Consider the following 5,914-nt stretch of genomic DNA (forward strand, 5'->3'; position numbering starts at 1 on the left):
AATTTTCTGTGCTGCACGCTTCCACCCCTCTTCCTCACAGTATCGTAGCTGTGCACAGTCACCCATTCAAATGCACAAGTTAGCTGCCGACCCAAAGCAAGGTTCTGTGCTGTCCCAACTCCTTTGCCATGGAATGGGGCTTTTCCTTGGGCGCCAGGAGCCTGACTACTGTAGTACAGACAACTTTGATAGCGTTCAGTTTTTACTGTCTCTTGAAAATTATAGGATTGGAAGGATAGTTTTGATGTACATTTCCCTTTCAATATTATGTAGTTTTCCATGAGTCTGCCATTGTATCAGAGTGCTGTTACCTGTTAGATGTGGTAGGTGAGAGCCTTGTGTGTTTTAACACCTGCAGTAGGACTGTTACATAGAGCAGGAGGCTAAGATTTAGAATTAACTTCTCTTTACTTGGATGCAGAGTGTGTTGAAGTTGCAATTCAAAAGACTCTGCCTGATGCTTGAGATTTCTTGCCAGCAGACGACCAGTGAAACACTCAGTACAGACATGAACTTGTTCTATAACATTCTATAGAGACTTACACAATACTAATTCTAATCCAATGGGCTCCTCTAGTTATTTCCTGGAGTGTTATATGGAATTGAGTGGGATATTGTCCTGCTCATCTTTTGTTTATCTTCCTTCCTTCATCTGGTAGGGAATTCATTGGCTATATACATACATACATATATATATATGTGTGTGTGTGTGTGTGTGTGTGTGTGTGTGTGTGTGTGTGTGTTGGAAGAGATTCTAGGCCAGGGAGTGGTGGCGCACACCTTTAATCCAGTACTTGGGAGGCGGAGGCAGGTGCATCTCTGTGAGTTTGAAACTAGCCTGGTCTACAAAGACAGCCAGGACTGTTACACAGAGAAATCCCGTCTCAACGAACCAAAAAAGAAAGGAGGGAAGAAAGGGAGACAGACAGAGAGAGAGAGAGAGAGAGAGAGAGAGAGAGAGAGAGAGAAGAAAAAGAACCCAAACATATTGAGATAAATTGACACTGAACTAAATAATGATTTCTGACCTGATAAGCAAAGACAATAAGATATTTTAGGAATGTAAAATATTTGATCAGTTGTGGATGATGACAAGATTTAAAAAAACAAAACAAAACAAATAAACTAAGACTTTGAAAGATCCTTAGTTTGATTCATTCATCTGTATTCTTACTTGAACTTTTTGGGGAATAGTGTGTTCATGTGCTACACTCATATTCTCTGTCTCTGTCTCTCTGTCTGCCTGTCTCTCTCTGTCTCATATTGTGGCTAAGGTGTTCATTATTATACCTAGACAACCAGAAGGACGACAAACAATGATTTCTTCTGCCATTTCCACCCTTGAAAATGATGGAAGAAGACTGTGGTTGTCTTGGGTGACAGCATGTGTCATTCTTGCATCAGGGCATGCGACACTGTAATTCCATGCTTTTCTCTAAAGTCAGAATAGGGCCTGTAATCAGAAAGCAAGGAGAAGACTAAGCACCTTACTGTTCCTGAACACACATTTCCAGCCAGTGTTGGATCACATGTGCTCAGTACAGATCCCAGTGGAGGCTCATAGAATGACAGAAGGCTTCCTGCTTTTTATTGAATATGGAGACTTCAGTGTCCTTTCTTAGTGCAAAGGAAATAGTGACTAGACAAATATAATGATGCTGTGAGGTTGTGTGTGTGTGTGTGTGTGTGTGTGTGTGTGTGTACATGTTTGTCACAAGGGATAATACTTGACAGAGGCTTCAAAGTAACATATTTATCATCTTGTTGAATACTGTGTTTATATTTATTTTCTTAATCAAGAGAAAATGTGAGTATTTGGTTTGTTCTATGTGGGTAGAACCTGAAGTCACTTGTTATTACTGGTGAAAAAGGACAAAACAGAGCAATAGTACCTCAACTTTAGAGACAAATTTTAAATAGCAAAGTGTAACCCTGTTCTTTTTTGCAGGCTGACCAGTTGATGTTTGCTTTGCACTTTGTTCGGGGTATGCATCCTGAACTTTTTCAAGAAAATGTAAGTAGTATTGAAGAAGGGAGTCTTGGAATTACAGAGAAATCTGATAACAGATGGGGTTGATAACAGATGGGGTTTTTCTTAGGCTAGAGATGGCTGAGGCTGTAAGCTGTATAAACATGAGCTAATGTTCTCTAAGTGATTTGCGTGAGAGGCTGCTTGAAGCTCTTTTTCCCTGATGTATAATCAGGACTGGGGTGACAGAAGGAAAGGAGTCTAAGTAATTTCCCAGGGTACTTGGGTTACCACGAGCCAGGCCCGCTTACTGGGGATACCAGAAGAGCCTACCTCCTGGCTTTCCTGTTCCAAACAGTGCAGGGGGAGAGTGGGCACACACTGCATCATCTGCCCCCCCACACCCCCCCACCCCCGCGCTCACCTATCCAGAGTGGCAGACAAAGTGCGGGATGGGGCTGCACCATTACCTCTTGAGCCGTTGGGGTCATACTGCTCTATGTCCAGCGTCTTTTTTCAGGTCTGTCCTATAACCACATCTAATAGTCACGACACTTACCTGAGCTAAAATTAAATTAAAAAGAGAATTGTGTTTGCTTTTCTTTTCCATTATTGTGTGAATATCCTAGAGGGAGCACTAATAGCAAGGGTGCTAAGAGAGTCCACATTCACCCTATGCCCTCCAACTCTGCTTGGTCAGACTGGGATTATCTTCTGTGTTTTCATGTCTTTCATTTTTTTCTTATTCACACGCTGTTGCTTATTTGCTCACTTGTTCCTGAATTTATTAATTTGGTCCTAGTAACTGTTATTAACTTAAGCTATCTTTCCTGTAACTTTTAAAATTATAGCTAGTATGTTTTCAGGTCTTATATGCACTATTGTTCCTTCTTGGAATACTTTTCTTAATTTACACAGCCTTGGTGGACTTCACTGCATGTGCATTAGTGACTAAGAGAGCATAAAAGAACCACAATTAAATGTCTAGATGATGAGTGTGTCATACATGGTACACATACATTTCTGCCTTAATACAGTTAGCTCTGGTAGGTTTCATGCATGTTTTACAGTGGCACATGACTCCCTAACGCTGGGCTGCTTGAAGAAGTGGGAGGGACTGTCCCTGTGTTCTGGGGAAGCTGCGTTGTAAAATGTCCTATAAGAAATTGAATACAACGTTGGCTGGTTATGTTCTGATATTTTTTGTGTCCTCCATGTTTCATGCACTAGGAATGGGATACGTTTACAGGCGTAGTTGTTGGAGACATGCTGCGAAAAGCTGTAAGTTACAATGTAATTTTTTTCCTAGGGGAAGAAGCTCTTGTCTTGGGTCACAGGAGTCTAAAATTATTGTTGAAATTATACTTTTATTAGAAGAATATGTCCTGACCTATGCTTCCTTACTATGAAATGGGCTTAATATATTTTTAGAACTTGAAAAGTTACATTTTTTAGTGAAAAATATTAAATCCTAAGATTTTAACATTGCTTTTTTCACAGAATTTGTATTTTGTTTTAAGAAAGATGTTATAATCTTTAGGAAAATTACTTTTTTCTTATATACCTGAAGCTTTAAAATTACTTTTTAAGGCTTTAAAAAGTCTATTAAAACAGCTTTTAAAATAAATTTTGTATTTGATCTTGAAAGTGATGCACTGAAAACACAACACAATCTACATCATTGTGGGGGTCTCTGCAACCCCACAACCAGCAGAGTGACATCCGTGGGAGGCATGAAGACAGTAACCCGGGTTGGCTCAAACTTTGGGGTGTGACCCTGAGTTTATTTTAGGCATATTTAAGCACAGTGTGGTGGAAAGTTTCCAGTTATTATTAACTCAGTCCTGTCTCCTTGAGGGACAGAGGGACAGTGTGCAAATTGAGTGTCTGTAAAGTACATGTGACCGCTTCCGTGAAGATGGCCTCTCTAGACTGCCTATGGAAGCACGCTGATGATGGGCTTGGGGGGTCTGGTGATTGCTCAAAGGCCAGCCGAGGGACTGCAGCTCTCTGGGCAGACGACAGAGTGCGTGTTCCTTCCTGTGAACGGACGTTCCAGGGCCACCCATACGTACGTGAAATGGATGGATAAGCATAATAAAAACACATGCCATGTTTTATGTGTCCGTGAGCTTCTAACAGTGTTGCAAGTAATTTTACCATCGTGACTTAATAAATATAAAGAAGTGGTATGTAGAATGTTTTGTTTTCAAGCTTGTATTGGTAAAAATAGCTAGTCAATTGCTTTTTTTTTAAAAATTGAATTTTACCAAATGCATTAAGGAAAATTGCTTTTACTGAAGGACTCTCAACAAAGAATTCGTGATCAGCTTCCATCTTGGATAGACCAGGAAAGAAGTTGGGCTGTGGCAACACTGAAGGTATTTTCTTTCTTTGTGTTGTTATTATTTTTTACTCTTGTGTATGTGTTTGTATACTCTGTGTCTGTGCACATGTGTGCTGGTGCACATGGAGGTTAGAAGTTAGTGTTGAGCATCTTACTTTATTGCTGTCCATGTATTCTTTTTTGATACAGTGTTTCTTACTGAGCCCAGACCTGTGAATTGGGCAGACTGAGTTAGACGGCATGGCCAGCAAGTACCAGGGATCCTTGTGTTTGTGACACCCAGAGCTAGAATTACAGACTTCAGGGCACCACGCCTGGCTCTTCATGTATGATCTGGGGTTCTAAACTCATGTTTGCATAGCAGGCATTTTAGCCAGTGAGCCCATATCACAGCTCCTGTTGAAGGCATTTCTTTTGTGTTTTGTGGGAGATTTTTGTATGTGTGTGTGTTTTACTTGTGTTGACATTTTGTATGTGCACCTTATTTATATCAGTGTTGTTATTTCTGCAGTAAGGACTACAGTCTCTTTGTTTAAAATGCCAAAGAATTACTGTGGTATTTGCCTCCTCCAGCTTGTTTTTAACCATGCAGCTCAGGTGTGTTTGTAGACACATGTGTCTTGATAACTTTGTTCCCTCCTTCCCTTCTTTGACATGCTTTTCTTGCAACTGTACAGTAATAGAGAAAACAACAGAGATGGCCACAGTTATGGTGGCTCACTCTGATTGGTTCTACACAGGTTGAAAGGCTCTTACGACCTAGTTCCAGCAGCGCGCCAGGCAGCTGCTGTGACGACACTGATTTAACAGAGATGGGGCGGAGTCAGAGCTGCAGTCTGCACATGACAGCCTGGGCTCTTTCACAGCCACACTGTCTGCCTTGTTCCTGTAACCTTTTTGTTGATAAAATGAGCTCACGTCAGAAGTCATTCTCTTCATCGATCATTCACTTAATGGTTATTACGAGCTGTTATAGTGCCAGGGTTCTTTAGTTGACCTATCTTAAATCAACCTGCTGACCTTCCCCTATACCTGTCTGTGGACCACTGTGAAACCTTATTTTACCAAGAACGCAGTAGTCTGTTGTTTGTTCAGAACTCTCCCATCATTTAGTAAAACTGATTAAGTTAAATGTGAATTGTTAAGTTTTGTTGTTGAATTTAGTTAGGTTACGTAATGGGATGTTACCAGCACAGAGAATTATTTAGATGTGGGTACAGATGCTGGATACAGTATCCTAACAGTCTTGATGCACATGTCTACTCGTGAAGGTCTATGCAGACACAGACTCAGATCTCCCATTGTTTTAACAGATTTGCACTTCTGTTCATATAGTCCATTCCTGGGAAAAGCTGGGGAAAGAGGAACGTTGAGATAGAAGGTTGGATATATTTGAGTAAATCTCTGAGAGGTTTGTTTAAGGCAAAACTAAGTGTTGAACAAACCCTTAGGAAATGGCAGAGTGGGTTTGGACATTTAGAGGCAAAAGAAACTATGTGGTCACAAATAGATACATAAGCAAATATGGTTTACAGAAAACATGCGTTCTGAAGGGTCTGCTGATATTACAAAAGAGCAGAGTTGGACAGAATGTAAAG

At 40.6% G+C, this 5,914-nt stretch overlaps 1 long non-coding RNA gene across 1 annotated transcript; it reads left to right on the top strand.

The window, feature by feature from the left end:
* Positions 1-1,773: 1,773 nt before the first annotated feature.
* Positions 1,774-5,870, top strand: LOC121138325. Its single transcript, XR_005875405.1, has 3 exons — positions 1,774-2,014; positions 3,200-3,250; positions 4,273-5,870. It is a non-coding gene; the product is annotated as an uncharacterized LOC121138325 (long non-coding RNA).
* Positions 5,871-5,914: the final 44 nt, after the last annotated feature.

The sequence above is a fragment of the Mesocricetus auratus genome, unplaced genomic scaffold, assembly GCF_017639785.1.
Source record: "Mesocricetus auratus isolate SY011 unplaced genomic scaffold, BCM_Maur_2.0 contig_10760_pilon_obj, whole genome shotgun sequence".
NCBI classification, from domain to species: domain Eukaryota; kingdom Metazoa; phylum Chordata; class Mammalia; order Rodentia; family Cricetidae; genus Mesocricetus; species Mesocricetus auratus.